Genomic DNA, 17,915 nt, shown 5'->3' on the forward strand with positions numbered 1-17,915 from the left:
GTGACAAAATGTCTCAGCTTTTGTTTATTTGAAAAATATTTGTCTTAATTTTGGAGGATAAAATTCTAAGTTGGCAGATTTCTTTAAAATTTCAACATTTGAAGATACTATTCACTGTCTTCTGTCCTCCATAGTTTCTGCTGAAAAGGCAACTACATTTTAATATTTTTCTTTGTGGGTAATGTGCCTTTTTGCCCATTATTTGCTTTTATTTACTCTGCCTTTGATTTTTAGCTGTGTTTTTTATTTTAGCTTTAATGAGGTATAATTTACAAATGACAATGTAATTCAGTTTGATATACAGTTTTCTTTTTATTTGAAATTTGGAATTTGAAGTTTGGAAAACTCTTTGAATCTGTGTTTTAGTATGACACATTAGGTTGGAAATTTCAGGACTAGTGTATCTTGAAATACTGTTTCTGTTCTCTCATTTGCTTTTGGGATGCCAATTATTTGTGTATTAGATACTCACATTGAATCCTATACTCCATTTATACTCTTTTCTATAATTTCCAGTTGTTTCCTCTCTGACTTTCACCCTGTATATTTTCACTTCTAGTTAATCTTCTCTCTCTCTTTTTTTTTTTTTTTTTTTTTTTTTTGCTGTGGTCAAATCTGCCTCATCTATTGAATTCTTAATTTCAGTTACAATTTATTTTTCACTTCTAGAATTTCTACTTGGCTTTTTAAAAATAGTAGCCAGTTGTCTGTTGAGATTTTCTATTCTTTTTTACGCGTTAGTCATAGTTATTCTAAAGGCTGCTTGATAACTCTGATAACTAATTCACTCTGAGTCTTTTTCTACTGTCCCCAGATAGGAGACCTCACCTTATATACCACCAACATTGCCTAATTGATATCTACATTTAAAAAGTGTTGTTTAATACAATACTAAAAGCACAGACAACAAAAGTAAAAATAGTTAAATGGACTACATCAAAATTGAAATATTCTGGACATCAAAGGACAAATCAACAGTAAAAAAGAAACCTAATGAGAGAAGCATTTACAAATCACATATCTGATAATGGGTTAAAATCCAGAATATTTAAAGAACTCAACCACAAGAAAACAACCTGTTTGAAAGATGGACAAAGGACTAAAATAGACATTTCTCCAGAGATTTATAAATGGTATGAAAAAATGTTCAACAGGGGCACTGGCTGGCTCAGGCTGTTAAGTGTCTGCCTTTAGCTCCGGTCAGGATCTTAGGGTCCTGGGATTGACCCCTGCCTTGGGCTCCCTGCTAAGCAGGGAGCCTGCTTCTCCCTCTGCCTCTGTCACTTCTGCTTGTGTTCTCTCGCTCTCAAATAAATAAATAAATAAATAAATAAATAAATAAATAAATAAATCTTAAAAAAAAGAAAAATGCTCAACATAACTAATTATTAGAAAAATGCAATTAAAAGCCACAATGAGGTACAATCTCACACCCATTAGAGTAACTACTATTTAAAAAGCAAAAAATAACAAAGGTCAATGAGGATATAGAGAAACTGGAACCCTTGTGTATTGTTGATAGGAATGTAGAATTGTACAACCACAGAGTAAAGCAGTATGGTGGTTCCTCTAGCAAATCCACTTCTGAATACCCAAAAGAACTAAAAGTATAGTTTCAAAGAGATAGTGGTATACGCATATTCATAGAGGCATTACTCAAAATAAACAAAAGGTGGAAGCAGCCCAAGTGTCTATTTGCAGATGAATAGGAAAACAAAATGCAGCATGTGCATGTAATTGAATATTATTCAGACTTAAACCGGAAGGAGATTTTGCCGTATGCTACCATAGATAAACCTTAAGGACGTTAGGTAAGTGGAATAAGCCAATCACAAAAAGACAGATACCACATGATTCTACTTACATGAGTAGTCAAATTCATAGAGATGGAAAGTAGAATGGTGGCTGAGAGGGGCTGGGGGAAAGGTGAAGGGGGAATGGAGTGCATCCATTGTTTAATGAGTACAAAGCTTCAGTTTTGCAAGATGAAAAGTGTTCTAGAGATTGAATGTACAACAATGTAACTGTGCTCCACACTGCTGAGCTATATGCCTAAAAATGGTTTAGAAAACAAAAGTTATGTTGAATGTATTTTACCACAATTAAAAATAATTTAAAAACTTGAAGTAGTAAAAGCAGTATTGCTTAATATTATTTGTTGCAACAAAGATGAGCTTGTAGAAGAGGCTTTTGGAACATATCAGACTGGAAAGTAATATGGTTTTTGAAAACCTATTAATGTTGTAAATCAGTTGATTGGAATTTTAATGCAAAATCATCTATGTATTCTTGGATCAACCCAAATTAAGCATGATTTTTTAATTTTTAATATCTGTATTCAATTTGCCAGTTTTTTTTTTAGGACTTTGAGTCTGGATTTATTGGAGACGTGTCTATGATTTTCCTTATGTTCTCCTTGTCTAGTTTAGGTACCAATGTTTTATTAGATTCATAAAACAAATTGAGTGTCTTGTCTCTTTATCTTCCTTTATTTTTATTTATTTAAACATTAAAAAAAATGTATTTAATCTCTACACCCAACATGGGGCTTGAACTCAGAACCTAGAGATCAAGAGTTCCATGCCCTTCTGACTAAGCCAGTCAGTGCTCCTCTTTATCATCTTGATAAATTTGCATGTCACCCTGATCTGCACTGGCTTCACTTTTAAGAAAAACTGAAGCCAGGAACAAGCATGTTGGGCAATTTTCTTTTATTTTACTTTCTCATTAAGACTTCTTGTAAGACATTTACTAGTGATGACTACTTTTAACTTTTGTTCATATGAGACTGTTTATCTCACTTTCATTTTCAAAAAATAGTTTTTTATATTTCATTAACAGCATTTTTTCTCTAAAAAAACATTTTTAGCACTCTGGATATGTCATTTCATTGTCCAGTAGCCTTTATTGTTTCTAATACAAAGTCAACAGTTAATCTTATTGGTTGCCTAGTATGGTTGACTCTTGAATAATGAAGGGGTTGGGTACTATCCCTCCCCTACCCCACAGTCCAGAATCCACGTATAACTTCTTTTATTAAACTATAATTGACTTACAATGCTATATTAGTTTCAGGTGTACAACACATTTGATGATTTTATACATTATTAATGCTCACTGTGGTAAGTATAATCACCACCTGTCACCATATAATGTTATTACAGTATTATTCACTATATTTCCTATACTGTACTTTCATCTTTGTGACTTATTTTATAATTGAGAGTTTGTATCCCTTAATCCCCTTCTTCTGTTTTGCCTGTCTCCTCTCTACTGCCTTGCCCCTGGCAGCTACCAATTTGCTCTCTATATTTGAGTCTGTTTGGAAGACAGAAATGAAATTGTGAAAAATATATAAAATTGTTTTTATGATGACCATAGTTAATAATATTACATATTTAAAAGTTGCTAAGAGAACAGATCTTCAAAGTTCTTATCACCAGGTAAAAAGCACACCTGTGTGGTGATGGATGATAATTTGACTTAATATGGTGATCATTTCACAATATGTATGTTGTACCTGAAATGAATAGTGTTATATATCAATTATATTTCAATTTTTATTTATTAAAAAGATTTTATGCTTTTATTTATTTGGGAGAGATAGAGGGAATAAGCAGTGGGAGCCAGAGAGAGAGGGAGAAGCCTGATGTGGGGCTCCTGTGGGGCTCCTGTGGGGCTCTCTGCAAAGCTTGATCCCAGGACCCCAAGATCACAGCTTGAACCAAAGGCAGGTCCTTAGCCAAGTGAACCACCCAGATGCCCCATATATCTCAATGTTTAAAAATAAATGAATAAACAGGACAAAAAGAGTCTGTTCTTTGTTATAGAGGGCATATATGTATGTTTTTGAATTAATGGTGTTGACTTTTTTTGTTAAATACCAAGCAGTAGAATTACTGATCATATGGTATTTCCACTTTTAATTTTTTGAGGAGTCTCCATACTATTTTCTATAATGGTTGCACCAATTTATATTCCTACAAATGTGCACTAGGGTTCCTTTCCCTCTACACCCTCTCCAATGGTTGTTATTTCTTGTCGTTTTGATTTTAGCCTTTCTGATAGGTGTGAGGTGATGTCTCATTGTGATTTTGATTTGCATTTCCTCAATGATGAGTTAGCATGTTTCATTGGATTATTCATTTTTTGATGTGGAATTGTTAGCATTTTCCCTCAGATTATTCATTTTTTGATGTTGAATTGTATAAGTTCTTCATATATTTTGGATAGTAACCCCTTTTTGGGTGTATCATTTGTAAATATCTTCTCCCATTCACTAGGTCGCTTTTTTGTTTTGTTGATGATTTCCTTGCTGTACAAAAGCTTTTTATTTGATGTAGTCCTAATAGTTTTTTTTTTTTCCCCTTGTCTGAGGAGACATATCTATAAATATGTTGCTAAGGTCAATGTCTAAGATATTGCTGCCTATGTTTTCTTTAGGCATTTTTATAGTGTCAGGGCTCACGCTTAAGTCTTTAATCCATTTTGAGTTTACTTTTGCTTATAGTGTAGAAAGTTATTAAGTCTTATTCTTTTGCAAGTAACTGTTCAGGTTTCTCAACAGTATTTATTTATTTATTTTTAAGATTTTATTTATTTATTCATGAGAGACACACAGAGAGAGGAGGGGCAGAGACTCAGGCAGAGGGAGAAGCAGGCTCCATGCAGGAAGCCTGATGTGGGACTCGATCCCGGGTCTCCAGGATCAGGCCCTGGGCTGAAGGCAGCATTAAACCGCTGAGCCACCTGGGCTGCCCTCAACACCATTTATTGAAGAAGTTGTCTTTTTCCTGTTATATATTCTTGCCTCCTATTTTGTAGATTAATTGACTATAGAGGGGTGGGTTTATTTCTGGACCCTATCCTGTTCTATTTATTTATGTGCCTATTTTTGTGAGTATTATGCTGTTTTGATTATCGTAGGTTTGTAGTATATCTTGAAATCAAGGGTTGTGATAGCTCTAGCTTTGTTCTCCTAAAGATTGCTTTGGCTATTTGAGGTTTTTTGTGGTTCTATACAAATTTTAGTAGTATTTGTTCTAGTTCCATAAGAAGTACTGTTGGTATTTTGATAGGGATTGCATTAAATCTGTAGATCGCTTTGGGTAGTATGGACATTTTAATGATATTAATTTCCCTATGAGCATGGTATACATATATTTGCATCACGTTCAATTTCTTTCATCAGTGTCTTATAATTTTCAGAGTGTAGGTCTTCCACCTCCTTAATTAAATTTATTCCCAAGTATTTTACTCTTTCTAGTGTAATTATAAATGGGATTTAAAATTTTTTTTCTTTTTGATAGTTCATTATTAGTGTATAGAAATGCAATGGGCTTTTGAATATTGATTTTTGTGTCCTGCAACTTTACTGAATTCATTAATTCATTCAAATAGGTTTTATTGGAATATTTAGGATTTTCTATGTAAAGTACCATGTCATCTGCAAATAATGACCATTTTATATCTCCCTTACTAATTTGGATGCCTTTTATTTGTTTTTCTTGTCTGATTGCTGTGGCTGACCTCCAGGACCATGTTTAAAAAAAATGGAGAGAGTAGACATCCTAGTCTTATTCCCAACCTTAGAGGAAAAGCTTTAAACTTTTTGCTATTGAGTATAATTTTAGCTTTAGATTTATCATATAAAATCTTTATTATATTGACATATGTTCCCTTTCTGCTTCCTTTGTTGAGAGTTTTTACCCTGAATAGATGTTGAATTTCATCAAGTGCTTTTTCTGTATCTATTGAGATGATTTTTATGGTTTTATCCTTCCCTCTCTTAATATGATGTATCATATTGATTGATTTGCAAATATTGAACCACACTTGCATACCTGAAATAAATCCTACTTGATCGTGGTGAATGACCTTTTTCATGTATTATTGAATTCAGCTTCCTAATATTTTGTTGAGGATATTTGCATCTCTGTGCATCAGAAAACCTGTAGTTTTTTTTTTCTTTTCTTTTCTTTTCTTTTTTTTTTTTTTTTTAGTATCTATGTCTGGTTTTGATAGCAATAATTCTGGCCTTATAGAATAAATTTGGAAGTTTTCCCTTTTTTTTGGAATAGTTTGAGAGGAACAGGTATTAACTCTTCTTTAAATGTTCAGTAGGATTTACTTGTGAAGCCATCTGGTCCTGGACTTTGGTTGTTGGGAGTTTTTTGATTACTGACTCAATTTTGTCGCTAGTAATTGGTCTGTTCAGATTTTCTATTTCTTCCTGATTCAGTTTTGGAAGATTATATGCTTCTAGGAATTTACCCAGTCTTCCTACGTTGTGCAATTTGTTGGTGTATAATTTTTCATAATACTCTCTTATAATTCGTTATATTTCTGTGGTTGCTATTTCTTCGCCAAGTTCTGATTTTATTTATTTGGGTCCTCTCTCTTTTTTTCTTGTTGAGTCTGGCTAAAAGTTACCAACTTTAACTTTTCAGAGAACCAGCTCTTGATTTCATTGATCTTTGCTATTTTTTTTTTTCAGAGTCTTTCACTTATTTCCACTCTAATCTTTATTATTTCCTTCATTCTACTAGTTTTGGGCTTTGTTTTTCCCTGTTTAGATACTCCTAGGTGTAAGGTTGTTCATTGGAGATTTTTCTTGTTTCTTGGGATGGGCCCACACAGCACCACAAGCACCATAAATTTCCTTCTTAGAATATTTTTGATCCCAAAGGTTTTGAACTGTTGTATTTTCATTTTTGTTTGTCTCCTTGTATTTTTAAATTTCCTCTTTGATTTCTTTATCGACCCTTTGGTTGTTTAGCCACATATAACTTTTGAGTCCCACAACATTTAACAATGAATAACTCACTGTTGACTGCAAGCCTTACTAATAACACAATTAACACATGTTCTGAATGCTATATGTATTATATACTATATTCTTACAATAAGCTTGAGAAAAGAAAATGGTATTAAGAAAATCCTGAAGCAGAGAAAATACATTTACAGTATGGTACTGTATTTATTGAGAAAAATCCACGACTAAGTGGGCCAATGCATTCAAACCCATGTTGTTTAAAGGTCAACTGTACACGCCGAGTACATTTTCTCTTCCTGCTTTCAGGATTTTCTCTTTATCTTAACCTTTTGATTATGATGTGTTTGAATAAGTATCTCTATGTGTTTGTTTATCTTACTTGGAGTTTGTTGAACTTCTTGGATGAGTAGTAGGTTAATGTTTGTCAGCAGTTCAGAAAATATTTGCCATTAATGTTTTGAATAATTATTTCTTTTTTTAAGATTTTATTTATTGATTGATGAGAGGCACAGAGAGAGAGGCAGAGACACAGGCAGAGGGAGAAGCAGGCTCCATGCAGGGAGCCTGACGTGGGACTTGATCCCGGGACTCCAGGATCACGCCTTGGGCTGAAGGCAGGCGCTAAACCTCTGAGCCACCCAGGGATCCCCCTGTTCCTTCTTTCCCTCCTTTCTGATACTTTTATTACATATTGGATGGTACACTTAATGATGTCCCACATTTCTTTGAGACTCTGTTAATTTTCTTTTCTTTTCTTCTGTATTCTTCAGATTGTGCAATTGCAGGATACCTGAGTGGCTCAGTTAGTTAAGCATCTGCCTTCAGCTCAGGTCAAGATCCTAGAGTCCTGGGATCAAGTCCCACATCAGGCTCCATGCTCATCGGGCAGCTGCTTCTTCCTTTGTCTGCCACTCCCCTGCTTGTGTGTGAGCTCTCTCTGACAAAAAACTCTTTAAAAAAAGATGATATAATTTCTTCTTTTAATATTATTTTAGAGAGGCAGGGAGGGGCAGAGGGAGAGGGAGAGAAAGAATCTCAAGCTGACTCCCTGTTGATCTTGGAGCCTGATGCAGGGCTGGATCTCATGACCCTGAGATCATGACGTGAGCCAGAATCAGGAGTTGGATGCTTAACGGACTGAGACACCCAGGTGCCCCCAGATTGCATAATTTCTATTAATGTGTCTACCTATTAATGGATTTTTTTCTTCTGCCAATTCAAATCTACTACTGAGGTACTCTACTTAATTTTTTACTTTGATTATTGTTACTTAAGGAGTTGTTTTTCAACTCCAGAATTCCACTGATTCTTTTTTTCCCCCAAAGATTGTTGTTTATTTATTCATGAGAGACACACACAGAGAGAGAGAGAGAGAGAGAGAGGCAGAGGGAGAAACAGGCTCCCTGCCTGGAGTCTGCTGTGGGACTCGATCCCTTAACTCTCAGCATCATGACCTGAGCCAAGGGCAGACGCTCAACCACTGAGCCACCCAGGTGCCTCTTAAATAATTTCTTATTTATTTATTTACTTATTCATTCATTCATTCATTCATTCATTCATTCATTCGAGACACACAGAGAGAGGCAGAGACATAGGCAGAGGGAGAAGCAGGCTCCGATGTAGGGAGCCCGACAGGGGACTTGATTCTGGGACTCTAGGATCACGCCCTGGGCCAAAGGCAGACGCTCAACCAGTGAGCCACCCAGGCGTCCCTTAAATAATTTCTTTATTGATATTCTCTTTTTGATGAACATTGTCATATTTTCCTTTAATTCTTTAATTGAGGTTTCCTTTAATTCTTGGAACATATTTGTAATAATTGCTTTGAAGTTTTGTCTGCTAATTCTACATCTGTTTGCCCTTGAATGGCAGATTTCATTGCCTGCATTTTTTCCTATATATGGGGCGACACTTTCCTGTTTCTTTTCACATGTTATCTTTTTTTTTTTTAAACTAGATATTTTAGATATTATATTGTACCATTTTGGATACTTATTTTCCCCTTCCCAGGGAGTTGTTGTTTATTTTTCTTTGCTTGTTTGTCTATTTCTTTAGTGAGTTGGCCGAACTAATTGTGCAAAATTTGTATTTCCTGTATAGTGCAGCCTCTAATCTACCTACACAGATCCCCCCACCCCCACCTCTGGTTTTATCTGTTAGCCTGAATTCCTAAGGATCACTTCTTGGCCACCATAAGTCACTTATTGGTCAAAGGTTAGGCTTTAGTTCCCTTAGCCACTTGGATTGTTTTGTTGTTGTTGTTTCTGTTTTTTAACCTTTTACTAATAAATGTGTGTAGTTTGTAATCTGCTATCATAATTCAGGAAGTTTACATTTTTCGACCATATTCAGCCAGGGACAGGTAACTTAGAAATTCCTTCTCTGATCCCTCCTGGGGACACTTACATGTGCACCATGCATGCTTCCAGATTGCCAGTGGTGAGTGTGATTTTATTTTTAAACTTGGCTTCTTAGGAGTTATCTCTGGGGCAGAGTAGCTTATTGTTCAGTTGGTGTTTGGTGAGATGTTTTCTTTAATCCCCTTGTTCCATTGAAGCTTCACCTTGTGTTGACGGGCCTGTGTGTGGCTTGGGGAATGCTTTCAGGTCTCCCACATGTCTACCTTTGATTGCTTCTGTGTGGGTGCAACGATGCACATGCACACAGCCTTCCTGACACCAGAGTTGATCATGATCCCAGAGGCCTCTTTGTGGCTCTTTCCCTGGCAATCCCTACTAAACTTTTTTCTGCTCTGCTAGTTGGCTTGTATAATGTAGCTACCAGCTTCCTCTTCCTTTTTCTCCATCTGATCGTCACAATTTTCTGACAATCTTCTTAGGCGTGGCATTCTCCACTATCTGTTCCAAACACTCAGTTCCCTTAGGCAGACCTGCAGAGTTCTTTATCTCCTAGCCCACCTCTCCCCCTGGGCATAACCCTTGTGCCACTGTACTTGAATTGGGGATGGAGATCTACTTTTATTTTGGTGACACCCTGCTGTACAAGAGGATATTGGGTTCAGGGGTTGGGGAGTGTCAATCCCTTGTCTTCTTAGCTTGACCCACCAGACACGGAAATTTTGCTTATTTGAGTACATGTAGTTAGTTGGGTGAATGTGGGAGGTGAAAGGAGTCCCTGAATCAGCAGCCTTTCATGCTTGGGGAAGAGTTTGTATCCTGGGAGTGGGTGCTGGATAGAAAAAGGGCGTCTGGTCCTTTTGGCTATGCCTGTCTGGAATAGAGTTTCTGCAATACAAGGTTGGCGGTAGGTGAGGACTGTGGTGATGGATGAGAAACCCCAGCAACATGCCCTTACTGGGTTGAACCTGTAATTTCAGACTGAGAAATGTAGGGAAGAAGGAGTCCTCACTTTCCTGACTGCTTCTTGACAAGTATTTCAGTGTGAGTTTGAAAACCTGGGGGTAGGGCTCATACAACAAGGTACTGGGAGTGAGTAAAGGAGTGAATGGTGGTTGACTATTTTTACCAAGATTTAATATTTTCTTAACTGAACGTTTCTCCATTTGCTGTACATCTTTAGGACAATTTTCAGAGACTTTAAATTGTCATTTTCTTAAAATCATTTTCTCTAGTTAAATTGTTGTTTTACTGGGGACAGTGTCCACTGAGCTCTTTGCCATTCTGGAAGTCCCACCCATAAAAATGATCTTTCAAAGATGGAAATTTATCAATAATTTTCCTGCTCTGAAACTATTCCTTCTAATTTAAAGTAGTTTAATGAATTTATTGATTTGCCATTGTTTTTAGAATAAAGTCTAAAAACTCTTAATTTGACCAACCTATCTTTCTAATCTAAATTGAAGCCAATTGTGTCCCACTGGACACACAAGATCTCTCCTAGTTCCTCAAACATGTCAAAGTCTCTTCTTCCTTAGGACCTATTTACCTTTTATGTGCTTAGAAATCTGTATTATCCTTTCTTTCTTCCATATTCTTTCTTTCTTCCCCTCCTGTCCTCCCTCCCTCCCTCCCCCTTCCTCTCTCTCTCCCTCTCCTTCCTTTCCCTCCCTCCCTCCCTCCCTCCCTCCCTCCCTCCCTTCCTTCCTTCCTTCCTTCCTTCCTTCCTTCCTTCCTTCCTTCCTGTGATTTTGATTCCAGTATAGTTAACATGCAGTTTTAAAGTAGTTTCAAGAGGTAAATGGGTGGTTCAGTCATTTAAGCATTTGACTCTTGATTTTGATTCAGGTTATGATCTCAGGGCCATGAGATTGAGTTGGGCTCCTCACTCATGGAGTCTGCTTGAGAGTCTTGAGAGTCTCCCTCTCCTTCTACCTCCTTCAAATAAATAAATAAATAAATAAAATCTTAAAAAAATAAAGTAGGTTCAGGTGTATAATATAGTGATTCAACAATTCTATATATTACTTAATGCTCATCAAGGTAAGTGTACTCTTAATCCCCTTTACCTATTTTACCCATCCCTCTACACACCTCCCCTCTGGTAACCATCAGTTTATTTTCTACATTTAAGAGTCTGTTTGTCTCTTTTTCCCCTTTGTCATTTGTTTTGTTTCTTAAATTTCACATATGAGTGAAACATATAGTATTTGTCTTTCTCTAACTTATTTTGCTTAGCAGTATACTGTCTAGCTGCGTGTTGTCACAAATGGCAAGATTTCATTTTTATGGCTGAGTAATATTCCATTATAATTCCATAATATTCCATTATATGTAAATTATATAATATATATTATATTGTAATATATATATACACACACACATACCACATCCATTCATCTATCAGTGGACCTTTTATCCTTTTATCCATTCATCTATCAGTGGACCTTTGAGCTTCTTCCATAATTTGGCTGTTGTAAATAATGCTGCAATAAACATAAGGATGCATATATCATTTCAAATTAGTGTTTTTATATTTTGGGGTAAATACCCAATAGTGTGACAACTGGATCGTAGGGTAGTTGTATTTTTAATTATTTGTCTTCCACAGTGGCTGCACCAAGTTTGTATTCCCATCAGCAGTGCACAAGTTTCCTTTTTCTCCACCATCCTTGTCAACACTTGTTGTGGTTTTGATTTTAGGCATTCTGACAGGTGTGAGGTGATATCTCATTGTAGTTTTGATTTGCATTTCCCTGATGATTAGTGATGTTGAGCATTTCTTCAGTGTCTGTTGGCCATCTGTATGCCCACTTTGAAGAAATACCTTTTCATGTCTTTTGCCCATTTTTTATTTTATTTTTTTAGAAGATTTTATTTATTTATTTTAGAGAGAGCTCAAGCAGGGGGAGGAGCAGGAGGGAGGAAGAGAGAGGAGAAAAGAATATCTAGCAGACTCTGCACAGAGTGCAGAGCCTGACACGAGGCTCAATCTCATGGTCTGAGCTGAAATCAAGAGGAGGATGCTTAAACAACTGAGCCACCCAGTTCCCTGGTTCTGCCCATTTGTTAATTGGATTAGTTGGTTTTGGGGTGTTGAGTTGTATGACTTCTTTATATATTTTGGATACTAACTTCTTCTGGGAAATGTCACCATCTTCCATTCGATAGATTGTGTTTTAGTTTGGTTGTTCCCTTCACTACACAGGAGTTTTTTATTTTAATGGAATCCCAATATTTTATTTTTGCTTTTGTTTCCCTTTTCTCAGGAGACATCTAGAAAATTCTTGTTATGGCTAATGTCAAAGAAATTAGTGCCTGTGTTCTAAGATTTTTATGGATTTAGGTCTCACAGTTAGATCTTTAATCTATTTTGAGTTTATTTTTGTGTATGGTGTAAGAAAGTGGTTCAGTTTCATTTTTTTGCATGTAGCTGTCCAGTTTTCTGAACACCATTTATTGAAGAGACCATCTTTCCCCATTGGATATTCTTTCTGGCTTTTTCTAAGACTAATTGACCATATAAGCATAGGTTAATTTCTGGGCTTTCCATTCTGTTCTTTTGATCTATGTGCCTATTTTTGTGCCAGTACCATATTGTTTTGATTACTGTGGCTTTGTAGTATAACTTGAAATCTGGGATTGTGATACTTTAGCAGTGTTTTTCTTTTTCAAGATTGCTTTGTATATTTGGAGGGTTTTTTTTGTGGTTCCATGCAAATTTTAAGATTATTTGTTCTAGTTCTGTGGAAAATGCTATTGGTATTTGGATAGGAATTGCATTAAGTCTGTAGATTGCTTTGGATAGTATGGACATTTTAACAATATTTGTTCTTCCAATCCATGAGCATGGAATATCTTTCCATTTGCTTGTGTTGTATTCAATTTCTTTCATCAGTGTTTTATAGTTTTCAGAATATAGTTCTTTCATCTCCTTATTTAAGTTTATTCCTAAGTATTATTTTTGGTGCAATGGTCATTGGGATTGTTTTCTTAATTTCTCTTTCTGTGCTTCATTATTAGTGGGTAAAAATGCAATGGATTTCTGTACATTTATTTTGTATACTGCACCTTTACTGAATTTATCAGTTCCAGTAATTTTTTTGTGGAATCTTCAGGATTTTCCACATATAGTATCATGTATTCTGGAAATAGTGGAAGTTTTACTTCCTTACCAATTCAGATGCCTTTTATTCCTTTTTCTTTTCTGATTTCTGTGGTTGGGTGTGTCAGCCTTTTTTTACTTGGCTAATTTCTACTCCTTGTTAAGAACTCAGCCTAAGCACCACCAAAGTCCTCTCTTTGTGTCCTGACATTAGTAAGTGTAATGTTCCACCTGAACCTAGAACATTCCTTTCCACACCTGTAATACTTTAATTTGTTGTTATGAGTTGTTTATTATTCAATAATGTTTCCTTCTCTATTTGATTTTAAGTTCCCTGAGGAATTATTTTCTCTCATGTATTCCCAAAGACCTCAATAATTCTTGACTGATAAAGTGAGCAATCTACTAATGAGCCTTTTAACATAGAGAACAATGCTGGATTATCCTGTAGTATAAAGTGGGGGAAGAATGCAATGGTTGCTATTGTTTATTTTTTACTTTTCATCTCTTCACAATTTATGCAATTATTCTAAGGCAATATGTTTTGGTCAGGGCATATAGATTCTTTTGGAGTTTGGATGCCCAGTTCAGGCACCCTTAAGTCAATGAGAATGGCGGGAGGATACTTCTGATAACTCCAACATAAACAGGGAGCTTTCTACTTCCCTTTTTTCCTCTGGTCTCTCTCTGAAATCAAAGACATCCTGGCTGAGGGAAACTTGTGGAGGCCAACACAGGGAATATGCTGACTCATGTCTCCTCCCCATCCCCATCTTCCTTTTGTCTCATGTAGAATTATGAAAACATGTCTGTCTTATTTATTGGCACAAGTAGACACTTAATAAATCTTTTTATTTCTTTTTTCAGTACATGGATAATTGTTTTAGTCAGTTACATAGCTGTGGGCAATTAGAGTTCCTCCCATTGTTTTCTAGCTCTTTCCCAGTTATGTCTGGAAAATTCCTCAATAATAGTCTTGGTTCTATTTGGCTTAGAGCTCCCAAATGGCCATGCATATGCCAGTCAGTGCACAAATATTGTTGTAAATGCACCTATATCAAGGACAAGAGAAACAGTGCATTCAGAAGTAAAATTACAACCAAAAGTAGTATAACTCTCTGAATGCCTTGACAGTGACCAGAAGTTCCTTTCAGAATCTCTGTGACAGGGATCCCTGGGTGGCTCAGTGGTTTAGCGCCTGCCTTTGGCCCAGGGTGTGATCCTGGGGTCCAGGGATTGAGTCCCGCATCGGGCTCCCTTCCTGGAGCCTGCTTCTCCCTCTGCCTGTGTCTCTGCCCCTCTCTCTCTCTCTCTCTCTGTGTGTCTCTCATTAATAAATAAATAAAATCTTTAAAAGAAAAAAAAGAATCTCTGTGAATGTTGCCAATATGTTTGTTCATCCTTTTCTAAATAAACCCCAATAAATGGCTTTTGAATGAACAATATCTGCATATCCTAAGTGACTAGGAAAATAAGTAATTTTCTTATTGAATTTTGTTGTTTTAGTTTTGTTCAACCATCACGTGTGTAGACACAGAATGCCTCCTAACAGTACTCAGTGGGGAAATGTACAGAATATTAGTTTCAGTATATGTTTCTCCCTTCACTAGATTTCTAGGGATAGAGCATATAACCTCTGTGTGCCATTGTTTCTACCTATGGGAGACAAGATCTGCGTTCTAAATAACTGACTTACAAGTTTGGAATGTAGCTGGCTCTAAATTTCAGATCTGTGTATTACTAAGATACCAAAGCAGATTAATTTCTTTAGGCTTTCTTGACTTGATCTTTTTGTTCTATTTCCATTTGAAATTATTATTTAATAAAATACAGAAACTGGGGTGCCTGGGTGGCGCAGTTGGTTAAGTGTGCGACTGTTGGTTTTGGCTCAGGTCATGATTGCACGGTCATGAACTCAGAGTTGTGAGATTGAGCCCTGCATCGGGCTCCTCACTCAGTGTGGAGTCTGCTTCGGTTCCTCTTTCCCTCTTACTTTCTCCTTACTCTCCCACCCACCCCCAAATAAATAAGTACATCTTCAAAAAAAAATAATAAAATATAGAAGCTATTGCCACTGTGACAGTTCTCATTTGTCTGTCACTCCGTGATCCATGCTGTAGCTCAGTTGACTGTCACAGTGCTTGGGCCAGAATAGGGAACTATTCAATGAATGGAGGGTTGGTTGGATAAATGAATGAATGATAAGCAAGTGAATATCACATGGAGTGTAGTTGAAGGGGTTGGAAATTTTAGATTGGAAAATATTTAGATAAAATGTGATAGTTTTCCTTTTTTTAAAAGATTTTATTTATTTATTCATGAGAGACAGAGAGTGAGGCAGAGACATAGGCAAAGGGAGAAGCAGGCTCCATGTGGGTAGCCCATGTGGGACTCGATCCTAGGTCGCCATGATCGCTACCTGAGCCCAAGGCAGATGCTCCACCACTGAGCCGCCCAGATGCCCCAAAACGTGATCGTTTCTTCACATATTTGGAGGTTTGGGGTTTGTTTGTTTTTGAAATTCAACAGGTTAATGAGGCAGATGCCAGTAGAACCAAGACCAACACACAAAGGTTTGTTTCCATTCAACAGGCCCTGCGGGGGGCAGGAGGGGGCCTACTATGTGATTTGTTTGAACCACTGAAAATAGAATCACTTAATAGTACAATCCTGCTTTGCCTTTTTGGGATGAGTGGGAACCTGTGGGAGCAACGAGGTTTCTATAGAGGAAGTGGGGACTGGGATATGTCTAGAAACTGAGTTTGCACCATTAGTTCAGTTTTGACTTAATTGTGTTCCTATTTGGAATGTGTAGGGAAAAGCTGATAATGTTTAGTGTGTGTGTGTGCGTGCACGTACACACACCCATGTGGCAGATGCAGAGAAGGTGCCTATTGGCACCATCACTTAGGTTAATATTTAATTCTCTATGAATTTATCCCCTCAAAACCTTCACTTCCCTTTTTTTAAAGATTTTATTTTTATGTAATGTCTACACCCAAGTTGTGCTTAAATTCACAACCTCTAGATCCAGAGTCCTGTGCTCCACCAACTGAGTCAGGCGCCCCCCCAAAACCCTTTTTCCTAAGGCAACAGGGATGATTCTGCTTACTAGGGAAAGGCCAGGAAGTTCCTGGAAAGAAAGATAAAGATTATCCCAAGGAGCGCCTGGGTGACTCAGTTGGTTAAAGCGCCCTGCTCTTGGTTTCGGCTCAGGTCGTTGTCTCAGGGTTCCAAGATCAAGCCCCACATCAGGCTCCAAGCTCGGTGGAGAATCCACTGGAGATTGCTTCTCCTCCCTCCACCCTCTCCTCTTGAACGTGTGCATGTGCGTGCATATGCTTTCTAATATGAATAATTTTTTTTAAAGTTCAGTATTTTGAGAACTTAGTCCCTACCCACATAAAAGCTGAAGAATCTCTTACCTTTAGTAGAATTTCTGAAATAGTACAATTAGAAATAACCCTACTTTAAAAAGAGTTTTTAAAAAGGATAAGAAGTAACCTTGCTTTGGTAGACGTCCTGATTGGTTTTGTGTGGACACTATGGTCCCCACCTGTATGGGTCCGAAAAGGGCTGCTGACCAGCTACAGTCTCCAGAAAGCTGAGCCTTGGCCCAAGTGTCTGAATTAACTTGAGGTGCAGAGCTGGCTGTTTTCCTACTTGTACTAATCCCTCGGGGGTCTGGGGAAGGCCTGCGATCCCCTGGTCCCAAGGCCGGTGCACCGGCTGTGAGCCTGTGAGGCTGCCCAGGGCAGGACGGAAGGGAAACCTCAGAGTAGATCGTGGGTGTTCAGCAGCAGGGGGCAGGCACCGCGCCACCTGAGCTCCCTCCTGGGCCCTGGAGGGGGCCGACCCCCCCCCCAAAGGGGAAGCTGATGGCTCTCGGGCCTGGGATTTCCCTTCAGGAGCCGGCCACCCCTCTGCTAGCAGCTAAGGCCATCAGCCTGCCACCCTTCCACCGGGGGACGGCTTGCTTGCCGGCCGTGGCCTATCCTGCTGCTCCTGGGTCGGGGAGTGGAGGCCGAGGAAATGCACGTGTAAGATTGGTGTCCACAGGGGAATCCCTGGGTGGCGCAGCGGTTTAGCGCCTGCCTTTGGCCCAGGGCGCGATCCTGGAGCCCCGGGATCAAATCCCACGTCGGGCTCCGGTGCATGGAGCCTGCTTCTCCCTCTGCCTATGTCTCTGCCTCTTTCTCTCTCTCTCTCTCTCTCTCTCTCTGTGTGACTATCATAAATAAATAAAAATTAAAAAAAAAAAAAAAAAAAGATTGGTGTCCACATTTTCCTTGCCCTACCTGGGGGCCCAAGATCTGACAAGCCTGCGTGGGCCTGTGGGACCATGACCAGAATGTGTGTAGTCAGAGCTGCCCCAGAGACCTGGCATCCGTGGTGGCCTGTGCTCTGAGCGGTGACAGCCCAGATCCAATGGTCCTCACGGCCCTAACAGCTGCCTTTGCTGATGCTGCCATCCAATGGGTCCACTCTAGGGGACACCCAGGTGACAGTGGGAATCTGTGACGGTGCCAGAGGCCTCGAGGTGGCCCAAGGAATAATCATGTCTTGATGCAACCCCAACTTCAGTTAGGATTTTCAGTGAGGATGCTTTCCAAAAGCAATGTTGGCAGTAGGAGGCCATGTTCCTTCTTTCTTTTCTTTTCTTTTTTCTTTTCTTTTC

At 38.1% G+C, this 17,915-nt stretch overlaps 1 long non-coding RNA gene across 2 annotated transcripts in view; it reads left to right on the forward strand.

Moving 5' to 3' along the window:
• The window catches only part of LOC140614773 (uncharacterized), a 108,100-nt gene that overhangs the window by 31,599 nt on the left and 58,586 nt on the right, over positions 1 to 17,915 (forward strand). The window lies entirely within an intron of this gene.

Source organism: Canis lupus, chromosome 23 (assembly GCF_048164855.1).
Source record: "Canis lupus baileyi chromosome 23, mCanLup2.hap1, whole genome shotgun sequence".
NCBI classification, from domain to species: Eukaryota; Metazoa; Chordata; class Mammalia; order Carnivora; family Canidae; genus Canis; species Canis lupus.